The sequence below is a fragment of the Myodes glareolus genome, chromosome 6 (assembly GCF_982192425.1).
Source record: "Myodes glareolus chromosome 6, mMyoGla1.1, whole genome shotgun sequence".
NCBI classification, from domain to species: Eukaryota; Metazoa; Chordata; class Mammalia; order Rodentia; family Cricetidae; genus Myodes; species Myodes glareolus.
In genome coordinates, this window is record NC_142031.1 from 72,711,346 (window position 1) to 72,738,554 (window position 27,209).

Below are 27,209 nucleotides of genomic sequence, written 5' to 3' on the forward strand. Positions count from 1 at the left end.
TTATTTTGAAACACAGTCTTCTATGAGGACATGCACTATCATTTCTGATTTAAAGACTTACACTATAGCCATGATAACCAAAGAATCTTGATGCTGGTGTAAGAAAAACAGAACAGACTAGAGAACTAAGAAACAAAACAAAGTCAACTACAGCAAACCCTATCTTAATGAATGAGAAAGAAATATCCCCATAGCAACCTACTTTATGTCCATAGTTCCAAGTATTCTTTAACCTCTCAAAATTGTAACTCAAGCTGGGGACCAAAGGCTCAAACACATGAGCCTGTTGGGTACATTTAAGGTTGCAACTATATAATAAATGATACAAAAGAATTACATATGGTGCAATATTTTTCAGTCAGAAGAAAAAAATAATTCCTCCTATCTGCAACAACATATATCTGGAAGACACCATGTTAGGCAAAAGAAAACGGACACAGAAAGGCAAAAATAGCAAATTATCTGTCACATTTAGAAATGAAGAGGAAAGATCAACCCAAAACATAGTATTGATTGATAGGTGTGAGAAAGGGTACAGAGAGAGGTAGGGGTGAAATAATGGCAGACAGGCACCATCAAAGCACTTTGTATACTCATTAGGAGACATCACAGTGGAGCCCATTAATATATGCGTCAACTGAGAAATATGTTAATAAAAATAATGTTTCTCTAACTTAAAAAAGAAACACAGTCCTCAAAACATTTAATGTAATATTGCCTAAAATATTAAATTCTCGAAGTATATTACAGTAAATATGGCTCATTACATATTAATGAGCATAACTTATATGGTTATTTGAATAAGAATGGTCAACATTGGCTCTTGTATTTCAGTATTTAGTCAACGGAGAGTGGAAATGATTAGAAGGTGTAACCTTGTGGAATAGGGTTGGCCCTGTGGTAGGAAATGTGTCATTGAGGTAGCTTTTGAGGATTAAATTGCCCATGTCAGACCCAGAGTCTCTCTCTTTGCCTGCAGAAGAGGAGGTTCTATTTCTCCACCAGCACGACAGCCTGAGTGCTGTTGTGCTCCAGCCTTGATAATGATAATGGACTTGAGAGTGGACTAACCTGCCTAACTTCTAGGTACCCCACTAATTAAATGTTTTCTTTCATAAGACTTGTCTTGGTCATGGTGTCTCTTCATACCAATAGAGCAGTGACTAAGACAAATTATGTTTGAAAATGTCAATAGTATAATATGCAAAATTTGTGATTCCTATTAGTGGCATTCACAGGTATTTCCGATACCATTTTGGTTTATGTTTGTTGTTCAGAATTGTATGAATAACTGCGAAATTTTACTTATTGGACTGTGCAACAAACATATGGAATTAGATAAAAAATAATCAAAATAAAATTAATAAAAGCAAAAATAGAAAACATTTGTTTGATTTTGAGCTGCATGGTTCTGAGCAGCTCCTCCCTTTCTCCAGGGTGTCATATTCTACTGCTAGCTAGCAACAAAGATTCATGGACTTTTATGTGTGAACATAAATCCTTCGATGTTTTCACAAGAGCCAATCGACCTTGGTTCATAGCACATATCCTACAGCAAAACAAGCCGTGTTGCTTACATATGGATGAACTGAATACTACTGTTCATAGTTCATTTAATTCTTGCCTAACACTGCCTTATAAATTAATATATAAATGTCCCTACAAGGTACATTTCTTTCATAATTATAAACAACACACTAAGGTTTCCTGGCAAAAGTCAGAGGCAGATGGAAAATTGGCATATCAGAGTATCTGCATTCAGACTTTTTGAAGCATTGTGTGAAACATGTCCTCATATATAGTTTTATATACCTAAGGTATGCAAGTAGTATTACTATTATATACTATTACATACTCAAGATTTACTACTACTATTACTTGGAAAGCTTCATCTTTATTCTGTCCCTCACTCACCGTATATACAGCTGTGTTGGCACTGTTTATCTTAATGTCAAGACAGAATATAGTTCTTTGGATCCACAGCTCACACCTCCTATTTGAAAGCATCACTGTAATTGAAATTCTGATAATTTGTTCTCTCTATGCAACCTAAAAGTGTCTTTGTGAAAAAAAAAACACGAAAATATTTTAATTTCTATTTTGGATTGCAACAATGCGTAGTAATTTTCATTGTCCATGAACTCTCTCAAGTACAATGGGAGAAATAGAAGAATACATTAGGAGACCTATTATACAATCCTATTACTAATGTAGCAATTTATTTTGCTAAATATTAAATAAAAATATAATAATAGAAAACAGCGCCAAGCAGTGAAGTAGGATGACATGATAGTGTATACACCGGAGCAAAGTCAGAATGACTTTGGGAAGGACAGTATCATTTTTCCTTCAAGTGGAGTTTCTCATTTATCCTCTCAACTATCAGTGAACAATCATTTGCCTGAGGAAAGAAAGGTGAAGAGTCATTTTTCCTCATCAATGCTGTAGAATTCCAGGAACCATACCTCCCTCCAGTATTCCTCTTTAAGAGTAGAAAAGAATGCTCAGAAGAACTAACCTTTCATAGCTTCTCTTATTTTGAAATTAACATCAGTAATTTTCTCAAAACTAAGTGCTTAAATCGTTTGTGAAATTGTAGCACATGAGCATATTCTTTTCTCAGTCTTCATTTCTATGTCACAAGTATTGAGCTCAGAAGAGTGTGCAGGCTTCTCTTTCAAAAATGTTACAGCCCCATACCACAGATGCTGCAATTGCCTGATGCTTGGGTGTTGATTACTTAAGACTTCCCTCCTTATACATAAGGAGCAGATTTACAGGTTTAGAATTCAGGGTAAATAATATTGTAACTTGTCACAGCTGGAAAATTAATCAACTCGTAAATTCCAAAGAGTTCAACTTTCAATTTTACTGGAACAATAAATTTGGAGAAATGATGTAGCTTGATTCATTTTGTACTTTCCATTAATTACCAACAGAAACATAAAACCTCTCCTCTCAATACTGAAGGTTGAAGATGTGTGTGTGTGTGTGTGTGTGTGTGTGTGTGTGTGTGTGTGTGTTTTATCCTGAGCCTGACTTAGTCCAAGACAGATTTCTTTTCTTGCTCTGAGGATATAGATTGCCTGTCAAGCTTTAGATGAGATTCATGTATGCCACTCTGGGATTTCTCATAATTTTAATTCATTGTACCAACTCAAATGCTTCACACTACAAGAATCTGCTTGTTGAGGGAAAACAATGCTCTTGTGCTAAAGAAGAAAAAAAACCCATTTCCTGCCAAGGTTTTAAATCTGGGAATTTTAAGAAATTATAATTCTCAATTACCACAGACATTTACTATTCGATAAATATGTCAAAAGATTAAGCTGAAGAATAGAAAGCATCTTCAGGAAATGGTGCTGGGATAACAGGATGTTCAAATGCAAAAGAATGAAATTAGACCTGTAAATATCACTTTTGCATAAAACTTGCTCCTAATGGATCAAAGACTTAAACTTGGAACTATAGACACTGAACTCCCTTTGCAAAGCCACAAGCAGTACCCTGCGTGATACTGGTGCAGGAAAAGTTTTTCTAAAGTTATAAGAAAGGATTTTCTGAATAGGACTCCATTTGTACAAGAAATAAGATAAAAAATTGACAGCAAAACTTCATAAAATTTAAAAGCTTAAAAAAAAATCTGAAGAGAAAAGCACAGAAAAAGAAAAAATCTTTGTCAGCTATACACCCGACAGAGAATTAATATATGTAATAAATAAAAAATTTAAAAAATACAATTGTGTCAAAAATGGATTAAAAAATCTCAAAAGTGTTATCACTTGAAATTAGGGAAATGTAAATGAAAATAACTTTGATATTTCATCTTATCCATGGCAGAATGACAAAGGTCAACAAAACAATAAACTACAAATTATGAAGATGCTGTTGGGAAAGAAGAATCCTAATTAACACTTAGTGGAACTGCAAACTGCTGAAACCACTCTGGACACTAGTGTGAAGATTTCTCAAAAAGCTAAAATCAAATCCACTATACAACACTGCTATACTACTTTTTGGCATATGTCTCAAAGTCTTTATTCTACTCCACAGATGTGTGTTCAGCCATTCACATTGTTGCCTTAATCACAATAGCTAGGAAATAGAAACAACCCAAATGTTCTTCAGCTGAGAAGTAATGATGAAAATGTGGTAGATATACCCTGTGTAATACTACCCTGCTGTTGAAGAAAATGAAATCATAAACTTTGCGGGAAGATGGAGCAAACTAGAAGAAATCATGTTAGATGAGGTAATCCAAACATATATTAACAGATGTTACATGTACTTTCTCTCATCTAAGTTTTTCTGCTCCAAATATTCAGAAGAAACCACATTTTCTGAAGTAACTACAGAAATTAGATAAGTAAAAAGGAATCATTGTTGAAGTGGAGGTGGTGGAGCAATAGAACGGGAAAGAGACTGCAATTAATTCAATCAGGGAAATAAGAAAAATGTAAGAAGGAATCTAATTAGGAAAATTAGAAAGAAATAAATACAGGAAAAGGAGGAGTGAGGATAAAATAAATACAAATGCCTGAAAAACATATAAGGAGTCATACTACTTACTAAAAAAGCAAAATACAACTAAGTCTACTAAGTGTTAAAAATTTAAGTCTTTATAAATTATATATAATAGCTATATATTTTATATATTTATGTATATAAATATATGTATTTTTAAAAATACCAACTTAGTTGTGTGGTATGTATACATATATATGCATATATATATGTGTGTGTATGTATAGTTTAAAAGTATACTTTTATCTGAGCTGAGAATGCTCACTCTAAGAAAAAGAACCCCTAACAATAAGAATAGCAAAAACCCACACACCTCTTTTGAGTTCTTGGTCATGGTTGTCCAAGAGGCTTCTAAAACATCAAAGGCTGTTGCTGTTGCCCTTGGCTGTCCTTTAGAGGTGAAAGTATCTATTGATGGAGACTCCATACATTTCCAAAACAAGATCCAGAGGCCTCTGAGCTGAAACTCACACAAAAGTTTCCTCCATGAGCAATAGCTTTCTCGGCACCATTCTATATCATGCAAGATCCCAAAGGAAAGAAGAAACCACCAGCACTATCCAGCTATGATGCCTATGAACCACAACATTGAGTAGTTGAAACATTACTCTAGGATTGAGATACTTTCAGGTATCTCAATCATCAGGTAACCAACAGCTACTTATAATTTTTCTTAAGATTCACTCAACAAGGAAGAAATTATGCCTGGTTCTGGAAAACTAGCCAATTATCCGGGGCTATTGATGGCTCTTTACTAAACCAGCATAATTCCTAATAACACTATAAACATTTGTACTTATATTCACAGCAAAATGTAGCCTTCAACACTCATCAAGGAAACCTGTTTTGCAACAGACAGACATTTACAGCACACTGCTTCTAACCAAAATGTTCAGAGTTCTGACGCTCAGTCCAGAAAATGTAACTCCACAATACAATTCTTTCTTTAAGACCACTAATTTCATGTACTCAAAAGTGCAGTAGATTGCAAGATCTCAATATTCCAGGTATTATTAAGTAAGAAGAAGAGCAGTCAAAAAGAAAAGCAGTCAATGTAAATATTCTTTAAAAAATGTTATCTCATGTTCAGTAGCCTGGCAAACCTGAGTTGACATTATAACTCAGGACTTTATCTGACTGACTGTTGACAAGTGAATTGATTTTGTTGTGTGTGTGTGTGTGTGTGTGTGTGTGTGTGTGTGTGTGTGTGTGTTTGTGTTTTGTTTTGCTTATTCAATGAAATACCCATCAAAATCCCAACAAAATTCTTCACAAACCTCAAAAGAAAGATACTCAACTTCATATGGAATAGCAAAAAACCCAGGATAGACAAATCAATCCTGTACAATACAGGAACTTCTAGAGGTATCACAATCCCTGACTTCAAACTCTACTACAGAGTTACAGAACTGAAAGAAGCCTGGTATTGGCATAAGAACAGACAGGAGGACCAATGGAACTAAATCAAAGACCCAGAAATTAATCCACTTATCTTCGAACACTTGATTTTTGTCAAAGAAGCAAAAAATATCAAATGGAAAAAAGAAAGCATATTTAACAAATGGTGCTGGCATAACAGGATATCAACATGTAGAAGAATGAAAATAGATTCATATCTATCAACCATGCACAAAACTCAAGTCCAAATGTATCAAAGACTTTAACATAAGACTAACCACCCTGAACCTCATAGAAGGGAAATGTTGGAAGAACACTTGAATGTATTGACATAGGACACTCTACCCCAGAAGCACAAATATTGAGAGAAGCAGACAGAGACTGAGGCCACATGCATGAGATCTGCATGGGTCTATACCAGATCCTTTGTATATATAGTATGGTCTCCAATTTATTGTTTTGATGGATTTTATGATTGTACAGGCAAGTGAGTATCTTATGGATTTTTTTTTACCTTCTTTTGGGATCTTTTCTTCTGTTTGCCTTTTCTAACTCTAATGTGTAAGCTTTTTAAAAAAATATGTTATATTATTATTCCTTAGTTTGTTTTAGTTTAATAAGAGATAGAAAAGGAGTAGATCCAAATGGGAGAGGATGGGAGGAAAAACAGGGAACAGTAGAGGGAAGCGATATCATAATCAAGATATAGTATATAAGAAAAAAACTATTTTTATGAGAAAGGAAAAGATTAAGTTAAAGTTAAGAAAGGAGCATGGGAGGAGGAAGAAAAGATAAAACAAATATTTTTAAATTGTTATTAGAGTACAAGGAAATAGTAAAAAATTATTTTTAACTAGGTTAAAAATGTACAGTAGCACATTTTTTTTGCTTTCTCATTGAGAGTTTTATTATGATTTTACATATCACATTAGGAAGTCTAGTAACTGCAGAAAGGAAGGCTATTTGCATTTAAACCAGATAGAAATATGGTCAACATCTGTATCTGTATCAGTGAAAAAAAAAAAGGTGGTGACAATCTCTTTACTCTCTGTCCTCTTATACCTAGTTGTAGAAGATTAACGAGGTCCATAAAGGTTTTTAGAGTTTCTGTCCGTTAGTGGAAAAAGATCCTGAAAGTGTCGTAAGTTCAAGGATTTTTGTTTAGTTATTTATAGACCTATTTAGTTTATGTCCAAATATCTGAGTCTGTTGTTGAGTCTTATTAGCCAATTGATGATTGACAGGTAATTGAGCCTCAGTTTTTTAGCTTTTATAAGATACGCATGTAATTAAACTTTCCTTAACCTTTCTGAATTTGTGTTATCAGCAAACAACATGACCATCTTTGGCATTCAAATGATTTAGGATGACATAATGCTGTATGTTTTTAAGGTTAAAGCAGGTTTTTAGCTATGGATGGACTTACCAGTCAGCCTCCAGTGATTAGCTGGGGACCTGTTCAGTGCTATAACAGCAATGTGCAGGACTGTTGAATTGTCTTGTGAAGACAGGGCCTGATGAAAGAGTTCTCACAGGAATTGCTCATGAATGGAGTGCTCAAAGATGAACGTTTGCCTTAATGTGAGATGAGACAGTGCGATGATAATGTTTAGGCATGTCTGTGAAGTCTGTTTTAACACTTTCCTTAAAATGACCTTCATTCAGTCTTTTTATAGTCTTTAAAAACAGTATTTCTTTTTCTTCCTGGCCACTTTCATCTGAACGAAAGGCTTCAAGTGGGTTGCTGAGAGATGACAAGGAATTTGAATTTTCCCAACAGTTTGCTTGTTCCTGGAGGGAGACATAGATTTTAATCCCAGGAGCTCCAAAGCAGCATCAGCATCAGCAAATAATCCTGATATTAAAGGACTTTGCAGGAATTGGTTTATTTTGTTCTTGCTTTTGTTTACAGTTTGTTTTGTGTGTTTTTTGTTACTCTTGCTTTTTCTTTGTTTGGGTTTTTTTTTTCTGTAAAAACTCAGGATCTAAAGCTTCTTCCTTTGGAAACCAAGAATTGTGCTCCTCAGCAGTGTTTAACCATTGGTCTAAATCATCCTTATTACATCTAAAACCCCTTTATTTCAATACATGTTTCAATAAAGAGACATAATGTTTCTGAACAGTTTAAGAACTCCCCATGACTGTGGATACCTCTCCATCTCTGATCAGTGTGTTCCCAAAGCTTACATACTCCTTTGTCCAAACCTAAACTGCTTTGCCTCTTGATTAGTCAAATATCCTTCAGGCCCCACTTTGGTTACCACTTACGGAAAACATAGCCATGTGCTTCACAGGGATCTAGAAAGGAAACGAATGGTAGACAGAGATACAAGACTCTGAATGAAGTCAATTCAAGAATGAACAATTATTATTTCCCCAACTGATGGTTAGCTATTGTTCACCTAGCTAGTAGAGACAGTATTGCATGCTGTTCTTGACCAAACAGTATCTTTAAATCTCTTGTCTGAGTTCTGCCATTTGTATTCTATATCTTTGGCCTTATTTTGTCCCAAAGTATATTTCTCCTAGGTTTTCTGTCATGCCTGCAGTTATTGGCACCAAATCTTAAGGAAGGAACTAAAAACTGCCTGGAACCCCAAGTCTACCAATTCTTCTTTTCCTGTTTGTATTCTCCTCTTTTCTCATTGTTTCAGATAATACTTCAAGGACAATACTGAAAAAGCATGGGGATATTGACATCTTTGTCTTTTCCCTGCCTCTGGTAATATTGCTTCAGTCTTTTTTCAATGTATGATGATATTGACTGTGGGTTTTCCTTATAGCTTTTATTATGGTGAGGTATTCTCCTTCTAGATCTACCCTTAGTAGGAGTTTCATCATGAAAACATGTGGGATTTTTGTGAAAGACTTTTTCTGTATTCATTCAGATTACCATATGATTTTTGTTTAGAAGTCCACTATGTGTCATATATTTATTGACTTGTGTATGTTGGAACATATGTGTATTTCAGGGTAGATAATCTTCTTGGTGTATACCAGTATTTTGATTTCTAGTATTTGGTTGAGTATTTCTGAGTCTGTGTTTATCAGGAATGTTGGCCTATAGTTTTCTCTTTTATTTATGTTGCATCTTTATCTGGTTTGAAAACCAGAGTAACAAACACCTGTGGAAAGATTTTGGGAGTGATCTTTTTGTTTGTTTCTTTCTTTTATTTTCTTTTAACAAAATATAATTTAAGAAGGGTTGTCTGTAGATCATCTTTGAAATTTTGGTATAATAATTCCGTGAATCCATTTGTCCCTGGGTCTTTATATTATATTATTTTATCAGCAAGAAAGCATTTTATTACTATTTTGATCTCATTTGTTTTGAGTCTGTTTAGGTTGTTAACTTCTTGGTTTCATTTTGGTAGTTTTGTTAAATCAGGAAAATAATTTCTTTCAGTTCTTCAAGCTTAATGGAGTGAAAGATTTTAAATTATTTCCTTATATAATTCTGAATTGCTTTGATCTATGCTACAGTTTTTCCAGCATATTTTTTATTCTGTTCATTTCAATCCTCTCTTTCTTTCTATTGGTTATCTAAGCAAATAGCCTGTCAATCTTGTTTATCTTCCCAAACATCCTGTTCTGAGATTCATTGATTCGTTGTATTCCTTTATTTATTTCTATCTCATTGATTTTTCTGCTTTATTCGTTCTTGATGTTGACTGATGTGGATTTGGTTTATTCTTGCTTTTCCAGATTTTTACTTTCATCATTGTGTTAGTTATGGTTTCTAGGGCTGTGTATATTTCCCTGATAGGTCGGAATGCTGACCTTTTTTTTTTTTTAGTTCCACAGCCATGTATATTTAATCAATTCACATGTTTAGTTCCATTCACAATCGCCCCAAGTATATTAATAAAATATCTTTGAATGAATGTAAACAAGGAAATGAAATCATTATACAATGAATGCTCTAAGACACAGAAATGGGAAACTGAAGAAGATACCAGATGGTGAAAAAACATTTTATGCTCCTGGATTGGTAGGATTAAAATAGTGAAAATTTTGTAAATTAGGCAAACTGAAAAAGACATTAGGGAAACATTTGATTCACACTGCCACAGAAAGAAACAAACAAAACCTTTGGGATGAACCCAGCTAAGGAAATGAAAGAGCCCTGCAATGGAAAATTAAGACAATTAAAGAAGAAACCAAGAAAGATATAGAAAAATATCTCCTACTCTAAGATTGTTAGGACTGATATTGTGAACATAATTAATTCTATGGAATTGACTACATAGACTTGTAGGAATCATAATACTATCTCTGTTCTTCTTTATTGTGATGTATTTCTCACAATATTTATCCTCATTATTCTAAAAATTATTAATGTGTTATCAGTTCTACTAAATTTTCAATTTCATATAAATACTTTCTTTTATGAATATCACACTTAATCTGCATTCCCCTTCCTTTTCTATGTACTATTTAGGTATTAGCTACTGTAATTCTGTGCATTTTTTTCTACTTAAGTATATTCTAAGTAGTTATACTCTTTCTGTAAAACTACTGAAATTTGGCTTTCATCCTGGTAGGGTTTTATATAGAGACAACAAAAAGACAACTATTTTCTGAGGTATAGTGTTTTCTAATGTAAGTTTTAAACAATTTTAATAGGGTACTTTTTAAATAAAATCTCATTTAAAATTTTAATATTGAGACTATAATATAATTACATAATTTCTGTCATCGCTTTCCTTCCTTCAAACATTCTTGCTCTCGGTCATATTCATGGTTCTTTTTCTCTTTTTCTTAATTAATTGTTAATAAATACATATATGTTTGTATATATATTTATCATGGTTGTGTGAATTGGATTGTTTTCCTGATGTTTTTGATAAGATACCTCAATGTTGATTCTTTAAATAGCTGAATATATACACATAAATATTCCTAAACATAACCTGTTCAGTCTTTGTAATGCCACTTATTCATGTTTTCTCAGGGCTGACTATTTGATATTGAATAGCCAGTTGTTGTGCTCTTCTCTGGGAAAGACTGTTTCTCCCACTCTCAGCGTTCTTTATCTGCTTAGAATTCTCTGCATAAAGAACTGTAAGTTAAGGCCTCATAAACGTTTCCCTATTCACTTTGGTATGTCTATTGCTGTATTGTTGTCCTTGCTCAGCTCATATTTAGGCAGGGAAGCTAATGAGACTTTATGGATATAGTTTCTGAGATTTCGGGAAGAAATATTCACAGTAAACCTCCTGATCATCTGGCTCTTACAATCTTTCTGGCTCCTTCTCCACACTGTTCCTTTAGAGTTAGTGCAGGAGTGTTTTGTAGATGCTTCCATTTGGACTGGACTCTGAAGCTCTGCATTTTGATTGATGGTGGTTTTCTGTAGTTGGCTATATCTGTTGCAAAGAGAAGTTTCCTTGGTGAGGTGTAAAGATATTTATTTGTGAGTATAAGGACAGCTGTTTAGATTTTGTCAGAGGTTATGCTAATTTAGTAAAGTGTTGATTATAGGTTCTCCTCCAACATGCATGATATCACAAGTACAGAGTAGTTTGCTAGGTTTCTTTCCTTGGGCATGAAGAAAGAATCTTAAATACAATTGGAAAATTATGCCAAGTATGTGTGCCACAATAGTATCGCCAGGACTTTTACATCCTGATGTTTATTGATGTTCATACTGTTCATAGACACTGTAGCTTCATAGAACATTGGGTTGCCTCCCTACTTTTTTTTTTAAGTTTTCTATAAGGCAGTTTGGTGAATGCACAGCGATGATTTATTGATATTGTAAATAGAGTGATCTTTTAAAATTTGTGATCTATATTTTTTTTAACTTCAATTGCTTTGTAAGACTATTTGAATTTGTTTCCCTTTTCTTTTTTTTTTATTAAATTATAAAAGTTTCCATTTCAGCCCCTCCTCCCAACACCCTCCCACTCCCCCCACTCCCTCTCCTCCTCCCTCTCCATCCCCTAGAGCAGTCAGGGTTTCCTGCCCTGTGGGAAGTTCAAGTTCCTCCCCCCTCCCTCCAGGTCCAGGACAGGTGAGAGTCCAAACAGACTGGAGCACCAAAATCCAGTATATGCAGAGGAAGCAAGTCCCAGTGTCATTGTCAATGGCTTTTCAAAAAGGCTCCGGGCCAGCCACATTCAGAGAATCTGGTTGGATCACGACCTCGTTCAGTCCCAGTCCAACAGGCCTTGGTGAACTCTCATTATATCAGTTCCCTTGTATCAGTGGGTGATCGCATCCCTCGCAGTCCTGATTACTTTTTCTATTTTCTTCATCTTTCTGTTCCTCATTTGGACCGTGGAGTGCTCAGTTCGGTGTTCCAATATGGGTCTCCATCTGTATCGCCATCCAACGTCGGATGAAGGTTTCCTCTGCCCTTGCCTTCTTTGCTCACGTTCTCTTTCCTTCTGCCTCTTATTTGGACCTAGGGAGCTAGGTCCAGTGTTCCAACGTGGTTCTCCGCCTCCATCTCCATCCATCTCCATCCGTCTCCAGATGAGGGTTCTATGGTGACATGCAAAATATTCATCAGTATGGTTGTGGGCCAAGGCCGGTTCGGGCACCCTCTCCTCTGTCCAGAGAACCATCTGGGGATCTCTCCTTGGACCGGGGATCCCCTTTATAATCAAGTCTCTTGTAAACCCTAAAATGATTCCCTTAGTTGAGGTATATACTTGCCTGATCCCATATCCCTCCTTCCTCCCTCCCCCCCATCCCAGTCCCCCGATCTTTCCCCAATCCTCCCCTACTCCCTTCTCTCTAACCCTCTCCCTTTCTGACACCCCTCCCACCCCCCCCCACGCCCCGAGGTTACCTGGGACTCTTGTCTATTTCCTACCTCCTGGCGGATAGTTAAATAATCTTCATCAGGTTCATCTTCTTATTTAGCTTCTCTAGGATCATGAATAATAGGCTCAAAGACCTTTAATTATGGTTAGAATCCACTAATGAGTGAATACATACCGTGTTCCTCTTTTTGGGTCTGGCTCACCTCACTCAGTAAAGCGTTTTCTATTTCCATCCATTTGCATGCAAAATTCAAGATGTCATTGTTTTTACCGCTGAGTAAAACTCTAATGTGTATATGTTCCACACCTTTTTTACCCATTCTTCTATTGAGGGGCACCTAGGCTGTTTCCAGGTTCTGGCTATTACAAATAGTGCTGCTATGAACATAGTAGAACAAATGCTTTTGTAGTATGTTAGGGAATCTCTAGGGTATATTCCCAAGAGTGGAATTGCTGGGTCCTGAGGGAGGTTGACTCCCAGTTTCCTGAGAAACCGCCACACGGATTTCCACAGTGGCTGCACAAGTTTGCATTCCCACCAACAATGGATGAGTGTTCCCCTCATTCCACATCCTCTCCAGCATAGGCTATCATTGGTGTTTTTGAGTTTGGCTATTCTGACAGGTGTAAGATGATATCTCAAAGTTGTTTTGATTTGCATTTCCCTGATCGCTAAGGAGGTCGAGCATGACCTTAAGTGCTTTTTAGCCCTTCGAAGTTCATCTGTTGTGAATTCTCTGTTAAGTTCAGTACCCCATTTTTTAATTGGGTTAATTAGAGTTTTAGTGTCTAGTTTCTTGAGTTCTTTGTATATTTTGGAGATCAGACCTTTATCTGTTGAAGGGTTTGTGAAGATCTTTTCCCAGTCAGAAGGTAGCCTTTTTGTCTTACTGACAGTGTCCTTTGCTTTACAGAAGCTTCTCAGTTTCAGTAGGTCCCATTTATTTATTGTTTCTCTTATTGTCTGCGCTCCTGGGGTTCTGCTTAGGAAGTGGTCTCCTGTGCCTATATCTTGTAGACTACTTCCCACTTTCTCTTCTATCAGGTTCAAAGTGGTCGGATTAATGTTGATGTCTTTTATCCATTTGGACCTGAGTTTTGTGCATGGTGATAGATATGGATCTATTTTCATTCTTCTACAGGTTTACATCCAGTTATGCCAGCACCATTTGTTAAAGATGCTATCTTTCTTCCATTGTATAGCTTTAGCTCCCTTGTCAAAAATCAGGTGTTCATAAGTTTGTGGGTTAATACCCGGGTCTTCTATTCGATTCTATAGGTCGACTTCTCTGTTCTTATGCCAATACCAAGCTGTTTTCAATACTGTCGCTCTGTAATACAGTTTGAAGTCAGGGATGGTAATGCCTCCAGAGGTTCCTTTATTGTATAAGATTGTTTTGGCTATCCTGGGTTTTTAGTTTTGCCATATAAACTTGATTATTGTTCTCTCAAGGTCTGTGAAGAAGTTTTATGGGATTTTGATGGGGATTGCATTGAATCTATAGACTGCTTTTGATAGAATTGCCATTTTTACTATGTTGATTCTCCCAATCCAAGAGCAGGGGAGGTCTTTCCATTTTCTGGTATCCTCCTCAATTTCTTTCTTCAAAGACTTAAAGTTCTTGTCAAATAGGTCTTTCACTTCCTTGGTTAGAGTTACCCCAAGATATTTTATGCTATTTGTGGCTATCGTGAAAGGTGATGTTTCTCTGATTTCCCTCTCTGCTTCTTTATCCTTTGTGTATAGGAGAGCTACTGATTTTTTGGAGTTGATCTTGTATCCTGCCACATTACTACAGGTGTTTATCAACTGTCGGAGTTCTTTGGTAGAGTTTTTGGGGTCGCTGATGTACACTATCATATCGTCTGCAAATAACGAAAGTTTAACTTCATCTTTTCCAATTCGACTCCCCTTGATTCCCTTATGTTGTCTTATTGCTATTGCTAGAACTTCAAGCACTATATTGAAGAGGAATGGTGAGAGTGGACAGCCTTGTCGTGTTCCTGATTTTAGTGGAAAGGCTTTGAGTTTCTCTCCATTCAATTTGATGTTAGCTGACGGTTTGCTGTATATTGCTTTTATTATATTTAGGTATGATCCTTGTATCCCCAGTCTCTCCAACACCTTTATCATAAATGGGTGTTGAATCTTGTCAAATGCTTTTTCAGCATCCAATGAAATGATCATATGGTTTTTTTCTTTCAGTTTATTTTTATGATGGATTACATTGATATATTTGCGTATGTTGAACCAGCTCTGCATCTCTGGGATGAAGCCCACTTGATCATAATGGATAATTTTTCTAATGTATTCATGGATTCGGTTTGCCAGTATTTTATTGAGTATTTTTGCGTCAATGTTCATGAGTGATATTGGTCTGTAATTCTCTTTCCTGGTTGTGTCTTTGTGTGGTTTTGGTATCAGGGTAACTGTAGCTTCATATAAAGAGTTTGGCAGTGATTCTTCTGTTTCTATATTGTGAAATACATTAAGGAGTATAGGTATTAGCTCTTCTTGGAAGTTCCGGTAGAATTCTGCATTGAAACCATCTGGTCCTGGGCTTTTTTTGGTAGGGAGTTTTTTGATAACAGCTTCTAATTCTTCGCGACTAACAGGTCTATTTAGATTGTTCACCTGTTCTTGTTTCAACTTTGGTATATGGTACTTATCTAAAAAAAGGTCCATTTCTTTTACATTTTCCAGCTTTGTGGCATATAAATTTTCGTAGTAAGATCTACTGATTCTCTGAATTTCCTCTGTGTCTGTGGTTATGTCCCCCTTTTCATTTCTGATCTTATTAATTTGCATGATCTCTCTCTGCCGTTTGATTAATTTGGATAGGGGTTTGTCGATCTTGTTGATTTTCTCCAAGAACCGGCTTTTTGATTCATTGATTCTTTGGATTGTTTTCTGTGTTTCTATTTTGTTGATTTCAGCCCTCAGTTTGATTATTTCCAGTCTTCTACTCCTGGGTGAATCAGCTTCTTTTTTTTCTAGATCTTTCAAGTGTGCTGTTAAGTCTCCAATGTGTGCTTTCTCCGTTTTCTTTAATTGGGCACTTAGTGCTATGAACTTTCCTCTTAGCACTACTTTCATAGTGTCCCATAGGTTTGAGTATGTTGTGTCTTTATTTTCATTAAATTCAAGGAAGACTTTAATTTCTTTCTTTATTTCTTCCTTGACCCAGGGGTGATTCAGTAGTTGACTGTTCAACTTCCATGAATTTGTTGGCTTCCTGGGGGTAGCACTGTTCTTGAATTCTAACTTTAATCCATGGTGGTCTGACAAGACACAGGTGGTTACTAATATTTTTTTGTATCTGTGGAAGTTTGCTTTGTTACCGAGTATGTGGTCAATTTTCGAGAAGGTTCCATGAGCTGCAGAGAAGAAGGTATATTCTTTCCTATTTGGGTGGAATGTTCTATAGATGTCTGTTAAGTCCATTTGATTCAATACCTCCAATAATTCTCTTAATTCTCTATTAGGTTTCTGTCTGATTGACCTGTCCATTGGTGAGAGAGGAGTGTTGAAGTCTCCTACTATTAGTGTGTGTGGTTTGATGACTGCCTTGAGTTCTAGAAGTGTTTCTTTTACATAAGTAGGAGGCTTTATATTAGGGGCGTAGATATTCAGGATTGAGACTTCCTCCTGATGAATTGTTCCTGTTATGAGTATAAAATGTCCATCTCCATCTCTTCTGATTGATTTTAGTTTGAAGTCAATTTTGTTGGAGATTAGAATGGCCACGCCTGCTTGTTTCTTAGGTCTGTTTGCTTGAAAAACCTTTTCCCAACCCTTTACTCTGAGTAAATGTCTGTCTTTGTGGTTGAGGTGTGTTTCTTGTAAACAGCAGAATGTTGGATCCTGTTTTCGTATCCAGTCTCTTAGTCTGTGCCTTTTTATAGGTGAATTGAGTCCATTAATATTAAGTGATATTAATGACCAGTGGTTGTTGACTCCGGTTATTATTATTTTTTGTTTGTTTGATTAATAGAGTTTGTATGTGTCCCTTCTTTGAGTCAAGCTCGTGAAGGGTCGCTAGATGTCTGAGTTATTGTAAGCATTGCTGGCAATGTTGGACTCCTTTGGTTGCAATTTTCCTTCTATTACTCTCTGTAAGGCTGGGTTTGTGGCTGCGAATTGTTTAAATTTGTTCTTATCCTGGAATATTTTGTTTTCTCCATTGATAGTGAATGATAGCTTGGCTGGGTATATTAGTCTGGGCTTGCATCCATGGTCTCTTAGTTTCTGCAGTACCTCTATCCAGGACCTTCTGGCTTTCATGGTTTCCATTGAGAAGTCCGGTGTGAGTCTGATAGGTTTACCTTTATAAGTTACTTGCCCTTTTTCCTTTGCAGCTCTTAATATTCTTTCTTTAATCTGTATGTTTTGTGTTTTGATTATTATATGGCCAGGGGATGTTTTTTTTTTTTTTATCAAGCCTATTCGGTGTTCTGTATGCTTCTTGAACCTTCATAGGAATATCATTCTTTAGATTGGGAAAGTTTTCTTCTATAATTTTGTTGAATATATTTTCTGGTCCTTTGATCTGCAGTTCTTCTCCTTCTTCAATCCCTATTATCCTTAGATTTGGTTTTTTTTATTGTGTCCCAGATTTCTTGAATGTTTTGTGATGAGAATTTATTGGATTTGCTGTTTTCTTTGATCAGAGCATTTATTTTCTCTATGGTATCTTCAGACTCTGAGATTCGTTCTTCCATCTCTTGTATCCTATTGGTTATGCTTGATTCTGTAGTCTCTGTTCGTTTACCTAGATTTTCCATATCCAGCCAGCCCTCGTTTTGTGTTTTCTTCATTGCCTCCATTTCAGTTTTCAATTCTTGAACTGTTTCCATTACCTGTTTGATTGTTTTTTCTTGGTTTCCCAATATATCATTCATGGATTGACTCATTTCTTCGATGTTTTTTTAATATTTTTCATCCATTTCTTTACTCATTTCTTCAATCTTTTTGTTAAACTTCTCATCCAGTCTTTAAGGGAATTATTCATATCCTGTTTAAGGGACTCTATTGCTTTCATAATGGCATTTTTTCCCGCTTCTTCTGAATTAAGAGGTTCAAGTCCTTCTATTGTAGGGTCATTGGGTTCTGGCGTTTTCATGTTGTTTTTTAGATTGTTGGAGGAGTTCTTGCCTTGGCGTCTGCCCATCTCTTCCTTCAAATGCTCTCTACTGGATCTTCTAGTACCAGGTCAAGTTCCCTTGTTGGGCAGGGAATTCACTGGCAGAAGGCCTACCTTTCCTCAGGCAGTCTATTGAAACACAGGCACTCCCTACTACCGGGTTGTACTCACAACCCAGGCCCAGCAAGCAAGGGAGTTGCTCTGGAGAGATCTTGTGGCCCCAGAGGGAAGGGGGGAAGAGAGGAAGGTATACCTGGATAAAGGCTGGGACGGGATTCGGGAGAGCTCCGCAAGGAGGAGTTGCCTCTGCCTGGTGACCAGATTGTCGAGGGGGGCGGGGAAAGGCTGAATTCCTCCTAGAGGAAGCCCTCTGGCCAGGAGAAAACTCACCCCTCCTCCAATGGAAGTCTGCTAGAAGTTCACTCTCTCTTGCTGGCCAGGAATGTGATTGAGCTGAGACAGGGCTTGCCTTTCCTCAGGCAGGCTCTCAAAGCACCAGAGCTGCCCCTGCCGGACTGAGCCCACAGTCCAGGCCCAACGTGCAAGGGGCAAGGGAGCAGCTCTGGGGAGATCTTGTGTCTCCATAGGGGAGAGGTGGGGGAGAGAGGAAGGTGTACCTGGATAAAGGCTGGGACTGGAATCAGGAGAGCTCTGCAGGGAGTAGTCGCCTCTGCCTGGTGACCAGATTGTCAAGGGGGGCGGGGAAAGGCTGAATTCCTCCTAGAGGAAGCCCTCTGGCCAGGAGAAAACTCACCCCTCCTCCAATGGAAGTCTGCTAGAAGTTCACTCTCTCTTGCTGGCCAGGAATGTGATTGAGCTGAGACAGGGCTTGCCTTTCCTCAGGCAGGCTCTCAAAGCACCGGAGCTGCCCCTGCCGGACTGAGCCCACAGTCCAGGCCCAGCGTGCAAGGGAGCAGCTCTGGGGAGATCTTGTGTCTCCAGAGGGGAGGGGGGGGAGAGAGGAAGGTGTACCTGGATAAAGGCTGGGACTGGCTGCCTCCCTACTTTTGATGCTGCAAGGTACCCTCTGGTACCATGAAAAATAGTCTTCAGGGAGGAGTCTTACAGGTTTTTCCAGTTCAAGGAAAGCGCATTCTTGTTTCTGACATACATGCTATCTTCAGCAATAATGACTTACCTTCTACATAAAGAATGACTTCTGAAGGATTGAAAGGAGTCCTTTAACCTCTGATTGCATGATTAAGCATTTTGTATATAATACACACACATATATCATAATCTCAATCACTTTATATCTTCATATATATAATCGCAATTACTATATCTACCCTTAAATGCTTCTTCAGGATGTGTGTATGCACCTATGTATACACAAAAATGATACATAAAAATGTGTAGATTTTCATGCAGCATTTTTTGCTAGCTAAGCACAAATGTATTTACATTGTAATGTATAAATATTTGTACAGTTAGCAAGGATAGCATTTCTAAAATTTATATTCAATAGCCATAAAAATTAAATAATATTGACCAATAAAATGATACAATTGCAAATCATAGCTTTAAAGGAAGTAATTTGAACATAGAAACACAAATACTACATAATTTATATGTGGCTTTTATAAACTCTCTATGGGTACAAGATCCATATACATGTGTGTATATGTACAACATATAAGGAAAATAAGATAAGGGGGGAAATGATAAGGAGAGCAAAAGAGTAAGCATAGACCAAGGACAGGTGTGAGAAATTATGTTGAAGAAACTGAATGCTATGTTCAGTGAATATACTAACATATAAAGTATAATCATATACTGAATATTATATATATCAAACATAATACATTATTCAATATGATGTGCTTTAATAGTTAAATAATATTACAAGTATGAAATGAAGTTGAGATGGGTATATTCTCAGTTAAACAAAATTACCTATACCCAGCTCATACATTGTATTATTTTTGTTTATTGAAAGTACCAATAGCCACAAGTATATTGAGATAGAGTCAATTAGTGCTATCTAGTGCTATGGGATGGGCATGGACGGAGAGTGTTGATTGAGGATGATAACTAATAAGATCTATATTGAAAACTAGTTACTGCTGACAGCTGCACAAATTTCAATGTGGTTTAAAACATAGAATTCAAATAGATGACTACATGACTAATGACTAGGGGAAGTCATATCTAAACCTCAGAGAAATACCGCTTTAGCCAGTTTGAGTGACTTTTATAAGAATATCACAAAATGTAATGAGTGCAATGTGTAGCTCTGAAGAAAATTAGACATTTAGAATGTAAAATAGAGAGCTCACATGCATCAAAGAAGGAGCTTTCTCAAAACCACCTATTAGAACAAATAAACAAATGAATAATATTCCCTGGTAGCTAACTGAAGGGAAACGATATCAGCATATATAACCATTTGGACTCCACATTAATTGAAACGTTGCCCGCAAAAACCAGGGTATAGAATCAACCTGAATCGCCATGAATAGATAAATGCAGCATAGACAGAACAAAGCATTGCTCAGTCATAAGGAGCATTAAGTTTGGCCTGACACAGAGAATATTACTCTAAGTGAAATAAGTTAGACACAGGATACAAAACCTGTAGACATTCAGTTTTAAGAACATACAACCACTAAACTCATAGAAGTGTCTGATGGGGGAGTGATTGACAAAGACCTAGGCAAGCACGGAGGGAAATGAGGAGTTGTTTCAAGACATGGAAAAATGTTACAGCCAAACAGAAAAACATCTTTGAATGTTCTTACGCACAACAATGGGGCAACTATAATTTAAAATCTGCATTTTGTCAAAAGGAAAACATAATTTTGAAAGTGCTTGATTGTAAATGTAATATAAAATCTTAAAATAAGAGATAAAAGTGCTAATTCCTGTAAGCTGATCATATGTACATGAATCAAAATATCACATTTTACTTCTTAAGGGTACATGGATGTTTTGAATCAAACATAAAATTAGCAAAGAATAACTTAAATTTTAAAACACTACTTGTTTTATTAAAGAAAATTTATAAAGTTTTAAATACAAGAAAGTGGAGGATATATTTAGCATTCCTTTGCATATCTGTGGCATTGCTAGATTTTAATACTAAGGTTTTCCTTTCTCTTATTTCACAAGTGTTCATGTTCCCTGTGTAACCTAATTTAATATTATGAACTATAAAGCACTTTTTTCATCTAAGAAATGTTTTTGATAGAATGCATTGTTTTAATATTCCTTCAACTAAACAGTTTTTAAATTGTCCAGCCAGTTAATTAATGTTGAGTCTTCAGTGATTGGCTCTTTGCAATTGCTATTGTAGCAGTCCTAAAACTATAGCTCTTTCACTGAAAGTTATCTGACACTGTAGTCGATTTTTAATATAATTGGTTCACTGGATCTTTTTTGTTGCTGTTTTTAATTCATTTTTAGAGTGCCTATTGGTTTTAGTTGATTTGGGATTGCTGTGTAACTGCATGCCTGACACTGGGACTTGTTTCCTCTGCATATACTGGATTTTTTGGAATCCACTCTCTTTGGATACTCACCTTCCTGGACCTGGAGGGAGGGGGGAGGAACTTGAACTTCCCACAGGGCAGGAATCCCTGACTACTCTTAGGGATGGAGAGGGAGGAGGAGAGGGAGTGGGGGGAGTGGGAGGGTGTTGGGAGGGCGCGGAAATGAAAACTTTTATAATTTAATAAACTTTGAAAAAAAAGAAATAATTTAAGAGAGAGGTTTGGCTTATAGTTTAGGACATAGTTTATCATAAGAAAAAGGAAGGCTCTTTCCTTTCTGCCACCGCCATGCCATCCAGACTGAGGAAGACCCAGAAACTCCGGGGCCACGTGATCCACGGCCATGGCCGCATTGGTAAACATCGCAAGCATCCAGGAGGATGCGGGAACGCTAGAGGCATGCATCATCATAGGATCAACTTCGACAAATATCATCCAGGTTACTTCGGGAAAGTTGGTATGAGGCATTACCACTTAAAGAGGAACCAGAGCTTCTGCCCGACTGTCAACCTGGATAAACTGTGGACGCTGGTCAGTGAGCAGACCCGGGTTAACGCAGCCAAGAACAAGACTGGAGTTGCTCCCGTCATTGACGTCGTGCGATCGGGCTACTACAAAGTTCTGGGCAAGGGAAAGCTCCCTAAGCAGCCTGTCATCGTGAAAGCCAAATTTTTCAGCAGAAGAGCTGAAGAGAAGATAAAGGGTATTGGAGGTGCCTGTGTTCTGGTGGTTTGAAGTCACTCAGGGAGGACAATTAAATGCTAACATTTTCCAAAAAAAAAAAAAAGAAAAAGAAAAAGAAAAAGGAGGAATAGTAGAAGTGTGAGCTGGTTGAACTCATCACATCTGCAGTCAGGAAGCAGAGTCAGAAATGTAAGTGGCACTTAGATGTAAACCTCAAGGACAGCTATCATCTGGGAACCAAATATTTAAACACATGAGCCTATGGGAACATTTCACATAGAAATCAAAATGTTCTACCTCTCAATAACATAGACTAATAAATAGCTCTCTCGTAATTCACCATGAGTCGATTCCCAACACGACTCAGTAGTTATCTTTCCAAATCTTTTCTGAAATGCAAAGCAATTTCTTAGCTTCTAGGCCATGGAAATTTAAGAAATAAGTTACAAAATTCAAGTACCCGATAGCACAGAATACATAATCTTTTCCAAAAGTGAGGAACAGAGATATAGCAAAGATCAAATATAGTCAGATGGAGTCTAAAGAGGTCAAATACCAAATTCTGCATCTCTGTCCAGCATCAATGTATCAGTATAGAATCTACTGGGCTCCAGTGATCTTAGACTGCCCCACAGCCTGCTGTATTGCCTACATGACATATGATTCATCTCTTAGGCCCATGCCATTACAAGCCTTTAACTTTCTTAAGGTGATATCACATAGTTCTACTGTCCAAGAGTTATGTTTAATTTCCCAAGCTTCGTGAAATGGCTTCTAGGAATTTAACTCTGCCACATATTAACTGGTTTGGGGAACTTTCAGAAAACTTATCATTAGTTTCCATTGCCCAAATGCTCCTTCATGGTTGCATACCTAGCTAGTACCATGTAGAAAAGGCTGTCAAGCTCCATTGAAAGTTTGAAACAACCTGGCTCTTTTGGAACACAATTGCAGCAACCTTATACCTGAATGAGACATTTGCCTAGGAACTATTTGGGCTCTGGTAACCTGTTCATTGTAGGCTCACTTCTTTAAAGGTTATATTTGAATTTACACAAATTGGACCATTCAACCCTAGGTCTCTGCTTCTCTTGGGACCTTTCCTTCTCTGTTAATTGTGGAGAAGTAAGAGTTTTGCTTTCAATGTACCAGTATTGTTGAGAATTTCAACTCTTGGTCTGCACCGGCCTTTCTTGAAACTTTAAACACACTCATGCTTGCATTCCTTTCTTCATCAAACTCTCTAATTTTTTCTCATATTTCTGCTCCATGTTTCCACATGTTCTCTCTCTCTCTCTCTCTCTCTCTCTCTCTCTCTCTCTCTCTCTCTCTGTGTGTGTGTGTGTGTGTGTGTGTGTGTGTGTGTGTATAAGAACAGTGAGAATTAACTATGACACACCCTAACGGTAACAGTCTTGAGATTTCCTTTGCCAAACAAATCCATCCAGTACTTCTAATTTTAGCCCAGCGGAAGGTCTCAAGACTTGACAGAGTGCCGCCAGATTCTTTGGGCAGAATATAATACAAACAGCCTCCGAACTCTCCATCATCCCTTCTGCAAACTAGTTCCAAATGCCTAAATGCCATGCATGTGGACAGGTTTATCAAAGATGTCCACTTCTAGCTTCAATTTTCAGTAGCATTATTTTTCTCATTGCTACAATCAAGAAGCAGCTTAGTCAAAGTGCCAAAAACTAAACATTTGTGATTTTAAAGAGTCTTTTTCATGTATCAAATTCTTTAATGAGAAAACTAGAATTTTCAGAGCAGAGTCATATTTATTATATAAATTCCTTCATTTTTTGCAAATGTGTCATAAAATATAAAATATATATTGCTTGATTATTTGTTATTACTTCTTCAAATCTCATTCACTAACTTTTATTTATTAGATTCCATTTCATTTTAGAAGAATAAAGTGACGTATGAGACGGAAGAGATAGCTCAGATGGTGAAGTGCCTGCAACATGAACATAAAGACCTAAGTTTGGATTTTCAGCACCCATATAGAAATCAATCCAAGAAACTAGAGTTGGAGAGAGACAGGTTTGCTCATTAGCTAGCTGGTAGAGTCAAAGCAATCACTTCTATGTTGGGAGAGAGACTCCATCTTGAAAATTCATGAGAGAACTAATGGAACACAGTTCTGGCTCAGACATATCTGCACTCATACATGTACATAAATTAACACATGTCAAAGAAAACCTGCACACACCCTCACAAAAGCACCATATATCTACATACAGAGAGAAACATTATAAAGGATGAAGGGTTTGCTGTTAGTTTGAGGGCAGGCAGCCCATCATAGTGTGACGAGTATGATAGCAGGAATTTGAGTTAATAGCTCACATATCTGCAATCAGGGAACTCAGATGTGTAAGGAGGTGGTGCCAGTACAAGAAATAACAAGTCTCATCCCAGTGGTCTGGTAGGGTCCATCTCAAAAGACCTAGCACCTCAATCACATGAGTCTATAGAGAACATTTAACATTCAAACCACCATGTTATGTAATTATTCCCAGAGGTCTCTTTACTCTCTTTTGGCATTTCACAAGTGGCAAACTAGTTTATAAAAGTTCATTTTGCCTCACACGTGTTATAAGCTATTTGTGCAAGATTTCTTCAGGTATGAAAGCATAGTTTGACAGAATCAATTAAAGACCTCTCAGTCAAAACTATGGTATCCAATAGTGAAGATACAATGATGTGTGCAATGCAATTTCCCTCTGTGTAGACAGGGTTTGCTTCTTCTTGGAGAAGCTACTGCTCATTGTCTCTCTTCAATCATTAAAATCTATCCAATTCTAGTTTCCCATAAGTTTTTTTTTAAAAAAAAGATATCAAATCCAGAAATATATTTCAAAAAAATGTCAATAATTTAGACTCCATAAATATGTCCTTGAAATATGGTCCAATTAATAGTTATCAATCAAACAACTGTTACTAACTAGCTGAGACTCTTTCAGCTAGCTGAGGTACTTTCAAAAAACAGCAGTAATTCTATGCCCTTTCCTCTATTTGAATGACAGAAGACAGAAGTCTCACTTTTGCTTGAATACAGATTTCTCTCAAGCTGTGTTACATTTTAGCTGTTGCCGGGAAACAGCACATAGCCACACTGTAATTTCTGGGTTCTCATTTTGAGATTAGTTTATAATTCCTTTTGTTTACTTTTAGATACAATAATATCTTTAGCATGTTTATGAAAACAGTTACTACACAACCACGAACAGTATGATGTACTATAAGAAACTATAACGATATATTTATTTTGATATTTTATCTTACATGTTTATATTGGTGCTATGGTTTCAATTTAATAACTCAAAAACATCTTTTTTAAAAAAATGTTCTCCAAGATAAGATTTTAGGTTGTTTTGCTAAACAAATAAAACATTTTTGAGTACTTCTGACTATCTCGACGATATTGAATTTCATTACAAATTTCCACAGTTTCCCAAAATATTAACACCAGTTTTGGATGAACTGTTCAAAATATGAACCTACGCTTCCACATTTAATATTAAAATCATAACATTCCTATGAAATGAGAGCAATTTCTTCAGATAATGATACATCCTGAAGGAAACATTGTGAGCTCTGACTCTCTATCCTGTATGTCGTTTTCCTAGATTACATTTATCAGTGTCTGCAACGGGAAAGGCCTTTCTTTCCCATTACGTTCATGATATTCCTGATTATTTGAGAAAATAAAAAATTTTACTATTAAAATGGTAAATAGGATGACATTCTAAGTCATAGATCTTTAAAACAACAATATAAGCGAAATTAGGTAAAACTGAGTTTGGAAATAGACTTTTAGGCATAATACCTCAAGCATGCTTCATGAGAGCAAAGAATGATGGGATAGAGATCAACTAAATTAAAATGCAATTTTTAAAACTACTGTTTAAAAATGAAAGTAGGGGGATGAATAAACAATCCAGTGTTTTAGAATACTTAACGGCTCTTGTAGAGGACCCACGTTTGATCCCCATCACCCACTCAGGTTAGCTCACGATCACCTATAACTATTGTTCCATAGTATCTAGAGTCCTCTAAGGCCTCTGTGAGCACTTTATACACATGGTGGATATATAGAAAAGTACACTTGTGTACACACACCTGGGCACACACAAACACACAAATTAATAGAACTAAATTTTAAATAAGATGAAAGTAGAAGCCACACATAAGGAGAAAATAATTAGCAAACAAGTGTTAGATAAGACAAAAGACTTGTGTTCAATGTATAGAAAGACTACTTAAAACTCAACAGCAAAACAAAAATGGTCAAAATAAAGCAGGGAAGACATTCTAACTATACAGTTAAACATATAAAGAAACACTGTTTCAAGGAATATATAAAATAGATGCTCCAAGTTATGTCATTACGATAAAATTTGACAAAATTCCAAAGAGGAAAAATTCCAACTGAGGATTTGAAGGCAAGAAAATGTTCTCACTGCAGCATAGCTACAAAGATATAGTTATGTCGAAAGATATTTTATATAAATTGCTAAGCACAATCTAAATCTTGCGATATGTTCCAGAAATTTAAGTTTTAGTAATGAGCTATCACAAACCTTACCAATGGATGTTTTTTACATAAAGCTTTCACACACTTTCCAACACCTAGAAGTTAGTAAGAGTATTTTCAGCTGAACAATTCATAAAAGAGAAAACAACTTTTGAAGAACTGTATCCTGTAATGTTATTCACCAATTATAAAAGAAATGGGATAGCAAGCTACTATTAATACCAAGAAGGCTTAAATGAGCATTAGATAAGAGATACTCATCTAAAGGGTGCCTACTATATGATTCCACCTATGCGACAGGCTTAAAGGGGAAAGAATTATATAAATAGCAAAAAAAAAAAAAAAAAAAAAAAAAAAACCAACCAGAGTTTAACACGACTTGTGGGTAGAAAAGAGCGATCAACAATTAAAGAGTGGTCATGAGGGAGTTTGAAAACAGTGGGATTACGTTGTATGATGCTATAAGAGAAGATGTGTGGTGCTATGCATTTGGGGAACTTAGAAGTCTGAAACAATGAGTGAATGTTGTTGAAATCTGTTGCTGCTTTATCAATACTGCAGCAATAGTTATTCATTTTAATACACATCTATAAAAATAAACATAAAGTATGTGGAAACTCTTTGGAGTTATGTTCATTTTTATCACTCTAAAAGG

The 27,209-nt window shown here is 36.4% G+C and overlaps 1 pseudogene; it reads left to right on the forward strand.

Moving 5' to 3' along the window:
- The first annotated feature begins 21,615 nt into the window (after positions 1-21,615).
- On the forward strand, positions 21,616-22,071 carry LOC125388218 (large ribosomal subunit protein uL15 pseudogene; annotated as a pseudogene).
- The last annotated feature ends 5,138 nt before the right edge of the window (positions 22,072-27,209 follow it).